This window comes from Ascidiella aspersa, chromosome 7 (genome assembly GCF_963924565.1).
Source record: "Ascidiella aspersa chromosome 7, kaAscAspe10.2, whole genome shotgun sequence".
In the NCBI taxonomy this organism is placed as follows: Eukaryota; Metazoa; Chordata; class Ascidiacea; order Phlebobranchia; family Ascidiidae; genus Ascidiella; species Ascidiella aspersa.
In genome coordinates this window covers 3,836,903-3,852,098 of record NC_139453.1, presented here as the reverse complement: position 1 = coordinate 3,852,098, position 15,196 = coordinate 3,836,903, and the positions used below count along the sequence as shown (strand labels likewise).

At 36.3% G+C, this 15,196-nt stretch overlaps 1 pseudogene; it reads right to left on the bottom strand.

The window, feature by feature from the left end:
• Nucleotides 1–3,968: 3,968 nt before the first annotated feature.
• The window catches only part of LOC146137309 (fatty acyl-CoA reductase 1-like), a 28,501-nt pseudogene continuing 17,273 nt past the window's right edge, over nt 3,969–15,196 (bottom strand).

The following is a 15,196-nucleotide window of genomic DNA, read 5'->3' as shown; positions in this document are numbered from 1 at the left end:
TTACCTATTTCTAGCTTACAACTAGCATTATTCAACGCTATTTGTAGCTTAGGACTTAACTATAAAACAGTAGATGCTATCTATCAAAAGAGCAATCATTTTTCCACCTGAAAACCTACGCGTACCACTAGTGGTTCACGTACCACAGGTTGGGAACCCCTGTGTTAATTGGATCAGAATGGCTTGCTGTGAAACCCGGCGGTACGCAGCAAAACTAAAAGCCACTATGCGATGTACACTGCCGGAAAAACGCACAAAAACGAGACAGTGACTTAAATGTACGCCAAGGCTACCAGGCGCGGATCTAGGATGTTTGTTTGGGGGGCAATGAATTGTTTCGAATATGACGTCACACAGCTGCACAACTAACCTCAAGAAAACCAAACAGTTGGTTTATTTCCAGGTTGGAGAAGTGGTGCTTCTAATACGAAGTTACATTACAAAGCTGTAGCACGAAGCGAAAAATTGCCTTTATATCTTTTAAGTTGTCAAAAGCATTTATACGAGGTGATGAGACTAACGATGCCTTTAAGCTAAAGCAACTTAAATAAAGCGGGCCAAGAGATATACAAGAAGCTTTGAGATTCGCGAATTCTTTTGCATTTTATAGTTCCACTAAAGACAAAACATACAGATTTTTGGAAGCCATTTTGTGGTATTTGTGGAAACCAGAAAAGTACCAGAATATTACAACTATTAATTCCAGTATAATATGAAAAGCAACTAAACCATAACACATGCCAAAAAAAAACGGCTTTATTTACAAATACGATGTATTTCTACACAGTATTGAAATCGTTGTGATTTTACAGTTACCTACATTTAGGAGGCATTGAAATAGAAAAAACAAAGTCTATGTTAACAATAAAGAACAAGTATAAAGTAAAGTGTAAGCTTTGAAACAGAACAATAACGAAGAAATAATTACACAGTAAAAATGGAAAAGTTAGCATTTGCACAAATGAATGACAACACTGAAATATTTGTTCTTCCTGTACAACATACCTTCTGCATAGCTGTGTAAGCCCAGAATACAAAGAGATCTATTTCGATGAGATTCGAACCAAACGAAAGCTTTACACGCGGCAAAATAAAACCGCTCAATGCTTCTTTGTAAGCCCCGAGAGAATGTCAAGTGAGCCTCGAAACTTTTTGTAATATTGGAAAAGAAATTATTTGTATTACCAATATGCATAGACACAATCGTTTTAAACTTAAATACGCACTATCCATGGAAAATTATTAATATTGAGACATTTAGATGCAGTTTGTCGTGGATTTAGGTTTTTGCATGCCATAAAGGTAAAACCCACTTTAGGTTTTGCAAGTCGTGGCTTATGTAGAACACAATGAATCGTGTTGCGATAAAATCGAACGCAAAGAGAATACTTATAAGGTTATAGAAGGGCGAGTGAGTCGCCGATGAACTCTGTGAGTTGCCAGAGCGAACTCGTCAATCCACTTGCAACGGCGAGTCCGCAAACTCCTAAGGCAGCTCCCGAGTAGAAGCACTTCTCAACCAAACGCAATCTGAACAAATTAAACACAAGGTTAAAACGGGCTCAGCCATCTAATCGCATTTTAAGATAATAAACTTTGTTTATTTTAACTTTTTGTGTAATACTTTCTAATAAGACCACAAACAAAGCTTAAATGCACATATTTTGGCGCCGATACTACGTCAGTATCGGACCAGTAGCGATACGATAAATCTGATATTATCAGACAGCTAAAAGTAAAAGCATAAAACAACGGATCCAACCATCCAATAGAGTTTTACCTAAAAAGGATATTCGGTGATGAATCGGCGAAACTAGGATATGAACAAATATGAAGGTAGATTCTAGGGATTTCAATATTTGGGCGAAAAAAATGTGATCTAATGAAACCACTACGAATTCTAGGGCAGTGGTCAGCAAACTTTTTTTGTCGCGGCCCAAAGTATTTTTTTCAGAGCTATTGTAGGCCCACTACGTAAAACCACTACGAAGCAGTGTCGGATTCTGAATATTTGATTTTTAGGTGAAATATTACACGGCGCCTTTATGCCCAAAACTCTGCCATACCATATTATAAAACATACTATACAACGAAGAATATACGCGCATAGCGAGAAAATTTTTTTAATTACACATAGTTAAAGTTGACAAAAATATATTTCGACAGGCATTTAGGACCACATTGGCCACGCGAGTCTTTTCAAACTGAGCCAAATTAAAAATTCTATGCCACACCAATATTTACAATAAAGTGCAATGAATGTAGGGCTATCACGCGGCCCACAACTACATGATATCACTCAGCTGCTCAAAAGTAACTCGCGGCAGACATCTGGGCCGCGGCCCATAGTTTGCCGACCACTGTTCTAGGGATTTCGATATTTTGGTGGAAAATGTGTATAATGAAGTCACCACGAATCTTCTTTAGAAAAATGCATTGTTTTACGTTTACAGTGTCATGTCACAAATAAACATGAAAGTATTTATAAGATCACAATTTCTGGTTTTAAACAAAAGCTCCACAAGCATAAAGTTCCTTACTTGGTTAGTTTTTGTTTCGACTGCAGATCGTTGTTCTTCTGCTTTAGAATGAACTGGTTGCAGCCGGCGATGTAAGTTGTGAAGTAATCTTCCCACTGATAAACCCCACAATCAAGGTTGTAAGCCTGAGAAACAATTAACAAATAGCTTGATAATGAGTTTTAAAGCCAAAAAGTTTGAGTAAATCCACATCATCTTGATTAAGACGTTTCGATTCACACTTGTATCATCGTCAGTTAATCTCATTGTTTTTTAACAGCACTTTCTGAACACATAACTTATACTGAGCATAAAATTAATTCAAAGACTGTTCAAAAAAACGTTGGAAAAATAAGGTTCCACAAAATATAGGGCTTTTTTCAGAGACTGATGATGCCAGTTTGGCGAAATATATTTCTCTATTAATAACTAGTCTAGAACTTATAAATGACTGATTATGACTCGGACAAGAAAGTCTATAAAGTATATTGCTACCATCCACTTGAAGTCCTTGTCGTCATTAACGTGTATTAGGGCGAGGAGATATCTTCTTTTTTACATATTCAGTTTGCGTTCTACAAAGACTTTTCAATACGCAAATCAATTCAAAGGCATTTAAACGCTTTTAAGGATTCAAATAATTTGTAACAAACGTACAACACACAAATTTAACCCTATGATTAGATGCTCTGAACTAGAAGATCTTGTAATATTTCACCTTTTAGTCTTCAGCATTCAGTGAGGAACGCAGTTGATCGACATTCGTGTTGCTGAACTTAAAGTTCGTCGTAAAAAAGAATTTCATCACTTCCATGGCGCTCATGATCTTTTCATTGAGCCTTGCCATTCTGAAACAATTAAGAAATATTGAAGTCTTTGCCATTCTGAAATTAAACATTAGATTTTGTAGGATTAGCGTAGCATTGGGTTCAGAATAAAGTATTTTTGTGAACTGGGACCAATAATTTTAGGCTAAATAAAATCCTATCTTCTTGTCTAATTGATTATAGTTATTCAAACAAGTAATCCAGAAAAAAAAACAGACAATTGTTATAACATAATAAAGGAAGTTTAAATATTAACAGTAGAGATTTGTAAAGACAGGTTGACAAAAACTAGATATTAAATGATAAAATAAAGTTCCATCTAGACTAGGGCCTTAAATATTAAAAAAACATTGCACCATTCAACAAAGCAAAAATTTAAAATCCGGACTGGGGACTCGCAGAAACAGGACATTTGGTGAAAGTCGGACTCCTGACTAGAGTAAGACTACGCTAAACTAAGACTAAAATTTTCCCTTCGGCAAAACTTTGCCCAACTTAACTGAACAATTTTAGATATGTAAACTGCTGCAGCCTGGAACCCAACAAAATCAACATGGCAACACAATTTTTCCCATTGGTTAAGAAACACTAAAACCTACATTTACTGATGTAAGACTTTTAGTTAAAGTTGTCCATTCTTACTCAAGCGGTCCATAGCAAGGCCATTTTTGATGCAAGAGTTGACGTGGTAGATGGGAAGTGATCCATTGACCCTCGGAACTCGGTCGCACGTGAAGGAACTGATGCTTTCATTGTCCGAAGATGAATCCCCTGGAAATTCATGTTTAACCGGTTAAGTTTTAAATTGATCAAACTATTCAATAAATATAGGTGGAATTAGTTCTTCATAGTAAACGGCCTGAAAACCTCTTGGTAATATAGAATGAACACACTAGTAAAAAAATGCAGTTTTGGAACAGATTTTTTATACAGGACTCAAAATACAAAAAGAACACAACAACAATGAATTAAAACAAAATTTACATGTTTTCGAACAGGGGTTTATTTATCAAATGAATACAAAATTAGTGGTAATAAATGCAAACACTGGCTAGATACAGGTTTTTTTTCTCAAGCTTAAAATAGTTTTGTACAATTTAAAACGAAGTAAATTGTAGAATGAATATCAAGGAACATGTATAAGTAAGTAGCATTTTGTGGAAATTTAAAAAAATTCTTCGTTGATTTTCACATGGTAGTATGACAAAATGCAACCTACTTCTGTATGGGCTTTAATATTCATTCTGCATCTAACTGCAACACCAGCCGATATGAACAAAAACGCTTTTTGGTAATCTATCTGTATTTACAACCTTGTAAGCCAATTTCCCCAAGCGATGAAACTGCACTGTCACTCTCGTAGCCGAGCGAGCACCTTCTTTCTGCTGAGTCACAAGCGATCTTCATCGCTGCGCAAATCACGCCGTTCACAACAAAGTCGACCGGTATGATGTCACAGGTTATGGAGTTGTCGACAATCACAGAACGAAGCACACCCTTGGCGTATGCTATTATGAAAGCGGTGGGTCCGTACACGTTTGTACACAAACCCTGGAGAAAAAGCAGTAATTTTTGCTATGAAAGATAATTATGCAGTAAAATTTGGAACACGATTAAGCAGTACACCGGAAGCCTTTAATAGACTAACCCAGTGGTTCCCAACCGGGGTGCCATTTGGAAGCTTAAAGGGTAATTGAAGTTCCTTAAAAACATAATTATTGCTCTTTTTAAAATCCTATTAATACAACTTTTTGTGTATGATTTGGCTACACAAATCAAATGATATGTTTCTACATGCAAATAAATTTGATTGCGATGTCCCAGTTCCGTTTTTAGTGACACTACAAAAATCAACTTTCAAGATTCAAGTAGTTGTGCCGCAATCTATTTATTGTTCCTTATGGGTGCCGCAAACCATAAAAGGTGGGAACCACTGGAGTATCAGAATCAGTCGATCAACTAAGAATTTTCGTGCAAGCAAGGCCAGGCTAGAAATGCAACTGCGGTGTGGTTTGCACTCCAAACTGGCCTTGCTTGCATGAAATCCCTAATTGGTTGAATGATTTCATTAGTCTTTATCAGTGATTTAAGTTTCATTACACAGGGCAATTTAAAAAAGCTAAATTCATAATTATTTGTGTCACTTACTTAATTTTACAGCAATAATGGCTTGGGGAGAAATTGATAAGGAAAGTAAAAGAAATGTAAATTCATTGTTCGCAAGTATCTCGCTAATGCACAGCTGAATAAATATCTGTTTCAAAATATGTTATGCTGTTTTTTGTTCTAAACCTATTTCTTAGTTCTTTTTTATTTATAAAAAAAATATTGAGCCACAAAATTTTTATGCAACGAAAATGGTATTTGCTTAAATTGGCAAACCCTTGAATATAACAGTGCTTTAAACCTAAGTTTCAAAGATTGAATAGGACTGCTTCAAGTTATTTAATCCTTCTAAATGTTTAACATCAAGAAACCACGCAAAAAATTTTAGTATTTTAAACACATCTAACTCTTTTCGTGTTCTTTCTGTACTGAAAAAATATCTAACTTATAGCAAGTCTGAAAACATACCGGCAACGGTTCTTTGTAAGCTGGTATTATCATGCTGGGCCTGACGATGCAGATTGGAAGATGAGATCCTTCTCTTGCAACGACGTCCTCAGCAAGCGCCTTCGTCAGCGTGTAAGTGTTCGGTCTGAAACGAAAACGCAACATTTAGCTACAACTTTAAACCAATAATTATATTACACCTAAAGCCTTCGACAGCGTGTAAGTGTTCGGTCTGAAACAAAATCAACGTTTGTCTACGAATTCAAACCAGTAATTATATTACACCAGAAGCCTTCGACAACGTGTAAGTGTTCGGTCTGAACGAAAATGCAACAGGTTACATTTCAGTCAAGAGAGGTATTTTGATACAAAACAGTTCTTTTTTGAAGCATTTGGCTTAGTTATTTCACAAAAACATGTTGTATTTGTGTGATGTGATATGTATAAATTGTTTATTGGAAAGTTTGTATGGTCCCTGTTCTGAGGCAAATTTTTTTTTTAGATTTGTGTTTGCTTGACAGTTTTCAAGTTACGTCAAAATACGACTCAATAAAGCAATAAATTTATAAAATAAAGTTTTTCCAGCAAACTTGTGCGCAAATATGCAGCTGAACAACAGCTTAATTGCGTGAAGGACTAAAAAAATTTGTATTTACATAGTAAAAGAACTTGAAAATATAGTTTTTTGGGAAAATTTGAAGTAGTCTCTGCTAGAAACTAGAGAAAAGTGTTATGAAGGTCAACACAAGAAGAAGGACAATCGTGCAACATGCCATGAGTCCAGTTTTTGAGATATATATATATAGTTAATTATTGCTACCGCTATGATAACAAAAACGAACATAATGGCCAAGGTATTTCAGGCAGTGCATATTAAATATGTGGTGTTAAAACATTCTAGCTTGTGGCACATTAAGTATAAAGTATTTTAGGCACTGTTTTCTCCTAGCAACACTTCTAAAACTTGGTATTTGTCCTTAATATATTGGCAAGAACACGGTTTAAAGCAGGGGTGACGAACCTATTTTCTGTCGCGGGCCACTTTGTCAGTTACCGCTGAATAAGTGGGCCGCACAACTTTTTACTCATACTATAAAACCTGTTAAAATTATAAACAATTGTTCATCAAACGAAACTAATCGAAACCCATGCGAACCATACAGCTTAAATTATTTAACGCAATATTGAAATAAGAAATAATAAAAAATAAAAAATAAACATTTAATGAATTTTGTTGCTCAATGAGAAATTTGGAAACATTTTTGCTTTGCTAAGCGCTTGATATTAGGACGAACTGTCGATGTGGCAACTCTCAACTGCATACTAAGATGTTTGTCTGTTAGCCTCGACCGGTAACGACTTTTTGTGATGTTCATTTCAGAAAAAAAATGTTTGCATAGATATGTGCTTCCAAAAACAGATGACCATTTGAGTGCGCTAGCTCTTAAGTTTGGAAACTCTTCCTTTGATACATAAAGGCGATAAAATTCAAGCAAAGCTTACACTCAACTAGTTACCACTGCATTGTACAGCAACAGGCTCATGGTGTTAAATTATTATGAGTATATATATTTTATGACACAACAATGAATAAACAGTTGAATCCTGAATTGATGGTTACTGTATGGATTTACACAACAGTTTCTATGATTCCTGCATGATATACGCGTTATTCAATCCAGCTATTAGCTTTTATATCGCATCGCAAAGAGTAGAAGCGGGTCAAAAAAACTTCAAGACCGTTGTCCCACCTGACTGCTTAGCGGACCACACAAAATTCTTTGGCCCGCGGGTCACATGTTCGTCACCCCTGGTTTAAAGGGTTAAAATAAAAACTTAAGCAGTGTAAAAACGAAATAATGTAGCAGTTCTCAACTTCTTGGGCCACTTTCAGGGTAAAACAAACATTTATTTCAAAGTGACCTTTTGTCAAAATGTCCTAATAACTAACCTAATGACTTTAATTTCACTTTGAATTAGCGAATATGGTCACCTACCTCTTGCCAAGAAGTTTTGGTGTGACCTTGGTGATAAGGTCATCGCCCAACCACCGGAGGGAGCCTTCAAGGTCGAGGTAATCGATTCCAACATCGTAAAGCTTTTCATCGGTTTCTTTTAGGTTGCAATGGACGTACGCTGGACAAAAATGATGTAAATTTGTCTACCTTCTACTGTTTTATGCATTATTCTCTATATATTAAACGATACAATGGTTTAAGTATAGATAAAAAAATGTTATAGTAAAAAAATAACTTTTTTTTATAAAATATAGATTTTAGTTCACACAAAAAAAGTGTATTACAATAGCACTTTATAAGGTAGTTACAACGTCAAAACAATTTTCTGGCTTTTTAATTAAATATATTTAACCTTATCCTTAAACAAAAATATATAAGAAAGATAATTACAATTTCTTGCGACAAAATTCCATGGATGGGGGAGACGTTAAATCGGTAGTTTCTAAACTTTTCAGCTTGCAGCACAGTAAAAAACTAAAATATTTCATGCCACACCATGTACAAAAACAACAAGTTTAACAGATAAATGCCTTGAAAAGGTCTATGAAATAAAATGTATATCGTTGCTCGTTTATTTTTGATACATTGAATTTCGGAATCTTTGTAACTGTTTTTTAAAGTATTGTCAGTAGTGAATAAAATTTATAACTCTACGACAATTTTTAGCTTGCTACATGATTATTTAATTTTCCTCATTTAAAGATAATTTAATAAAGTTAATAAATATTGACAAAAGAATTACACCTGGTCTGCGCTCGTACATCCTAACAGTTAACCGACCTGCGATGGTCAGGCCCAACAGTTACCCACCCTTCAGGAAAACAATGGTAACCCTCGGCCTAGTGTGAGGAATATGGGTATATTTACCCTATAATAGAGTAACCTTAGCACAAATTTACAAAGTTAATCACATAAAGCATTTGAAAAAAAGTGTGATTTTGAAAGCTTTATCATTTAATAAAAAATTAAAATTTTTTGTGTAACACTGCATATTGCTAATAAACACCTGTGGAGATGTGAACGAATGCTTGGAGGTTGTTTCGTTCAGGTCAAAATATTTTGAGAAGCCTCCTCACACACTGGACGTTTATCTCGAAGGCCAACCTGTGGAAATTGATAAAGAAACCAGTGTTTATTAAGCATTTTTAGACGGCATCAAACTAAACAGACAAAAACAAAGTAGGGGTATACTTTAACACCATCATGTAATTAACACTTAACAAGCATGCGGGGCATTATGAACAATACACATAATTCAATTCAGTAACTACGATTTTATATAAGCAGACATTTATATACAAATCAATATCATACATCTGAAGGAACAAAATTTAAAACAATAATAATAATCGCATTTTTTTTATTCCAGACCGGGGGTAACCCCTTGGGAGCACCCATGCACACTTAAGAATCAGATGTATGCGCTGGTCTACATTCCTACCACAGCGTTCAAACAATTAAAGCAACGCAAAATATTTGTGTTAGGGTGCAGGTTAGTGTGTGGGTGAGGGTGGGTCAAGTATTATTTATATTAGTATTGCTTAACCTACCCAAATCCAAACGCTAAGCTGCACCGACCCTAACTCAAATAATGTTCGTTGTTGGATCCTAGACCAGCGCCCAGTAAGTGCCGTAACCTGAGGTGTTCGTTGAACTTGAGTGTTGCAGCGCAGTGGATGAAAACCTGGCACTTCTTTTGTAGAATCTCCCTCGAAGCTTGATCCAAACCAAGATCTACAGGGCCAAGGTCGCACGAAACAAATTCGAGCTCCGTCGCAAAATTCGGCTGCAGCTCACGAAGAACGTCGAAAGCCTGGAAGGGTAAAAGGTTTAAACGTCAAATGACTCAAAGAGATTTAAACCAATGAGAGGAAAGTTGGGGAAAATGGCGAATTTGTTTGGTCGTCTGTCAAGCTCTGATGCATATGAAGAAACAACAAAGTTTAGAATAGACTCGTTTACTCGTAGTTCTGTTTGTGCCATCAACAGCCTCTGATTGGTACAGGGTTAAGCACCTTTTTGCCTCGGATTGCCAAAAAAAGTGTTGAACAGATTGGCATGGCTTTTCAACTGTGGAGGTGTGGGTCCGATTAATGAGTCTTCATTTATATAATTGCCAAGATGAATCGACCACACTCCTACAAGATTTGAGATGGCCTGTCTTCGTGAGGCCATTCAGGTCCAATTCTTTCCTTTAGTTCAGATACATGAACAGTCAATTTTGCTGTCTTAGTAAAAGCTGTAAAAAGCCTCCTCTGCACTAGGCAGTACTGGGTGATACTGGTTCAGTCACAAAAGCACTCGAGTTTGCTGTCTGAGTAGTAGCTATAAAAGCCCCTATCTCTCTCTCTCTGGTTTATATTGATTGAACACGCTATTTATAGACGAGAATCAGTTAAGAAAATTTCTGCGATAAAGAAAGATTTACGTCATTAATTCTTATAATACTTAACAAAGTATCACGTGATAACAAGGCGTGGTCTAAACCTTTTTCTCTCGACTCTTATAGACGGAAATAATATTTTTGTCCCAATATGGCTTGAACAAAAGCGCTTCGATCTACATTGCGACGTAACTGGCGTTCGATTCTAAAAATAATGGATTGTTGACAATAAGGCGAATTTCAAAACAAAGCGCTCACATTAAACGGATATACGTCACATCACATACAGCTCTGACGCATAAAAATTGGTGTAACAAGGCATTCGTTGCAAACTCTAGCAAGAGATATTGGCAATGGAATTTAAACAAAAACTTTCATGACGCAACATTAAGGCGATAAAACAAAGAATTAATTTGATGTACTGACGTGTTGCGACAAATACTCCCTTTGCAAAGGTTTTGCAGTCATTTCGAATATATAGGAATGACATTCTTTTCCAATTGTTTTCGTGTGTTGTGTTTCAGCTGTTGTGAAATGCTTATGGAGCATTGGACGCGAAATTGTCCGATCATTCAACGCATTTGCGCAATTGTTTTTGGTTCGATTCCTGATTCCTCGAGAAAATTTTCGTTTGTGCCTGAACTGGCAAGGAGGATTTTGATGTCAGCGTTCGCTGGTTGCTTGAAATGTGTTTCATCGACACGCCAGAGCAGTTTGCTGTGGCTTTTTTGCTTTTCAGGAAATCTGTGCGGCTTGCAGGTGAAAATCCCTGCGCGGTGCGTTGCAATTCTGACGTCACCAGGAAGCCGTTGTTTTTGCGCGTTGCATCTCGATCTATCGCTTTGTCCAACGCTTGTTGTGTTTGTTTTCTGAAATTTCAAAATTTTTTTTTCGGCAGATGTGTGTTCAAAATGTCGTGGGAGTATTTTTATTGCAACACTTCAAACTTAGGTTATTAACATTTTGGTTATAGTTTCATACATTTTTTTATACTTATATATATATAGGCGCGACAGGTTACACTTAAAGTTTGAGACAATTAATTATTGCAATATATTCATTTAAATTTATATTCTTTGCGATTCATACAATGACATATACTTTATAGCGATTACATGGTTATTTAATTTACAATATACGCGATACATAGAGTAACTTATACATAATGGTAACATTTTTACATTTCTTCGCTTCAAAAGCGATACATACAATGATTATAGTTATAACAATTTTGCAACAAGTGAACATTTGTGGGGCATTTCGCGAGCAACGTGCATTTTCATTGAAATTGGTTATCGTCATTCGACTGGCTAGTCGAAGTTTATCATAACTTCATTTTGGCGTGGCAACTCTAGGGTTTGTGAAGTAGGACAGGCGTTGTTGGAAATTCTATCCAGCTATTTTGTAATTGCGACCGCATATAGGTCTTGGTCGGATAAGGGGATTTTCTTATCGTGGAAATGGTAGAATTAACCACCATGATATATTTAGGGTCAACGTAGCAACAACACGTTAGCGATGAAAACTCGTGACCTAGCAAGCTATAGGATATTTGACGTTACCGAATATCATTGGTAACTTGCGGAATACATTTATAGCACTCGCTGAGAACTAATGCGTATGCTATGTATTCTTTTGAAAAGATAAGTGAAATTTATCTGGAAACGTAGACTTTTTGCTTTACATTTCGCTTGGAGGGATTAAGTACCGGCGTTGAAAAGCGATAACTTACGGAAACACCGCTAATGGGTTTTGTCGGTTGCTAGCTTACCAACATATTCAAAAGCGATCGAGTGGCAACTAAGCCTTGTAAGCCAGGCACGCCTTGGGCGTAAGTTTACAGATGAACAAGCTACTTTTTAGGTAGGGTCAAGTGTCTTAACGCGTACTGGCAATCCGTGTTAAAATAGTAAGCTTTTGCGAGTGAGTTTCACAAAATGGTTCATGAGATATAATATATTAGACGTATAGAAGTGTACACTTAAAATTAGTCATTTTGACTGGCTTGCGTTTTATAAGTAGCTGCGGATCCATTTATAGAAACGCTGTTTGTTTTAGGAAGGGAAAATGCGGTTGGAAACGAGTTCAGTTTCCACGTAGAGTGCCGTTACGGAAGTTGTTTGATTTACGCCTATTTAATTGGGGTTGCATTTGAAAAGCACGAAGGCAAGCGATGCATTGAAAATATTTACATAAAACATTTAACACATTACGAACGCGAGCAGGGTTTTATCCCTAAAGTCGTGTTTATAGACTTACACGAGTTGAAGCATATTTTTCGCTTGTGAATGACATTACTATGCTTTTACGAAGTATTTCCGCTACGCGTGCTTTGACGCGGGCAAAATTTGGACACATTTGAATGGCTCAAAAAAATGTCGCATAAACAATTTACAGACCTTTCGGTCGGTATTTTAATAATTATATATATATATATTAAAAGTATAATATATTTTCACCTGATAAACTAGGCAGAATCAGTTATTGTGAAATCCATAATTCCGTTTCGTTTTCCATGATTCCAAACAGTGGTGATGTCTTTATCGGCAACGCTTGTTTGTATTTCGTGTTTCGAATTCCAAGCAAATGCTTTGCTGACGCTATGGAGCGTCTCTTCACGTATCTTTCGTTGAGATTATTTTCTTCTAAAGCTGGCTTCTTGCAAGTTCCAAACATGACAGTTTTTAGGCGGTCGCTTGTAGCTGGAAGGCACATCTTTTCTTGTCCATAAGATATATGCGGTCCATAAGATATATATAAAATAGAGTTCGTCGTCCGGCTTCTTGGGAAAGCAGTTTGCAAGTGGTCCGCGTCGTCGATTGCAAAGTATTTGTTCGATTTGAGGTCCAAATTTTACTTCAGCTTCGTTTCTTCAGTCTTCTTGGGAAAGTAGTTTGCAGGTGGTTCGTTCCTCACTCGCGGGCATCAATTGTGGGGGTTTTGGGTCCGTTAATGAGTCTTCATTTATATAATTGCCAAGATGAATCGACCACACTCCTACAAGATTTGAGATGGCCTGTCTTCGTGAGGCCATTCAGGTCCAATTCTTTCCTTTAGTTCAGATACATGAACAGTCAATTTTGCTGTCTTAGTAAAAGCTGTAAAAGCCTCCTCTGCACTAGGCAGTACTGGGTGATACTGGTTCAGTCACAAAAGCACTCGAGTTTGCTGTCTGAGTAGTAGCTATAAAAGCCCCTATCTCTCTCTCTCTGGTTTATATTGATTGAACACGCTATTTATAGACGAGAATCAGTTAAGAAAATTTCTGCGATAAAGAAAGATTTACGTCATTAATTCTTATAATACTTAACAAAATATCACGTGATAACAAGGCGTGGTCTAAACCTTTTTCTCTCGACTCTTATAGACGGAAATAATATTTTTGTCCCAATATGGCTTGAACAAAAGCGCTTCGATCTACATTGCGACGTAACTGGCGTTCGATTCTAAAAATAATGGATTGTTGACAATAAGGCGAATTTCAAAACAAAGCGCTCACATTAAACGGATATACGTCACATCACATACAGCTCTGACGCATAAAAATTGGTGTAACAAGGCATTCGTTGCAAACTCTAGCAAGAGATATCGGCAATGGAATTTAAACAAAAACTTTCATGACGCAACATTAAGGCGATAAAACAAAGAATTAATTTGATGTGCTGACGTGTTGCGACACAACTATGATTTGAGTTCAGGCTAAGTCATTTAGCCGCGGTATATACTACTACCACAACGAACATTATTTGGGTTAGGGTGTGGTGCGAGTTAGCGTTTGGGTTTTGGTAGGTTAATCAGCAATATTGTTAATGAATATCAATAATACTTGATACGCCATCAACCAAACACTAACCAACACCCTGATCAAAATATCGTGCTTTGCTTTAACAATTGTTTTAACGCTGTGATAGGATTCTAGACCAAAATCGTACCACAACGAAGCGAGCCAAAATTAAAATATTCAAAGAAGAATTCTGTAGTAATCTGTAGTATATTTATGGATTCCTTAAGCCTTGCAATTAAAAGCAAGTCCGCTTGTGAGAAGCTGAGGCAATCTGGCTTACTTTGTTTGCCAAGTTCTCGTCTTTTAATGATTACAGGTACCATATTAAATTATATATTTTTAGTTTAAGAAAAATATATAAATATTTTATAAACAAAAGCGAAGGTGGTCTAGAATCCTAACCCAGATGTCTCTTTGAATGACTAATAAGGTGAAAGTTGTTAACGTAAAATCCTGGAAGGGTGAAAGTTTTAACTTTAAACGCCAAAATTATTTAAAGGATAAAGGCTCTAACGTCAAAATCAAGAAAGGGTAATAGTTTAAACGTCAAAATTTTAAAAGGGTAGGCATTTTAACTAATATCAACTCTTGGAGAGATAGATGAAAATACTTCAAAATTCTGGAAGATTAGGGGTTCATCCCCAGGGTTTAAGTTTTTAACGGCTAAAATGCGACCCCGAAAAAACACTGCGACTAATATATATAAACGTCGAAAACATGAAAAGGGAAAGAGCTAACGTCAAACACTTGGAAGCGTAAAGGTTTTAACATCAAAAACCTGGAAGCGTAAGGGTCTTACGATTTGTGCGCTTTGAGCTTAAAACAGTTGAGTGAAGAGAAATTAGGTCGCCAAAGCTTCGCTGTTTTACTTATGCCTATAGTATTCGGGTAGCAACCACAAAAAAGGTTTAGAAACACTGTTGATCACAAGAACAACTGTACATTTAACCCAGGGGCTCTTGAACTTTGAAACGCGGACTCATGGGGGTACGTGGACCAATTTTCGAGGTCTAAGCACGCCGAGGTAAAATCGTAGTGTATATTAAAAATAATAGAATAACATTTTTTTTCAAGAAAAATTTAGTTAAGAAAAATTATTCCTTATAGTTTCA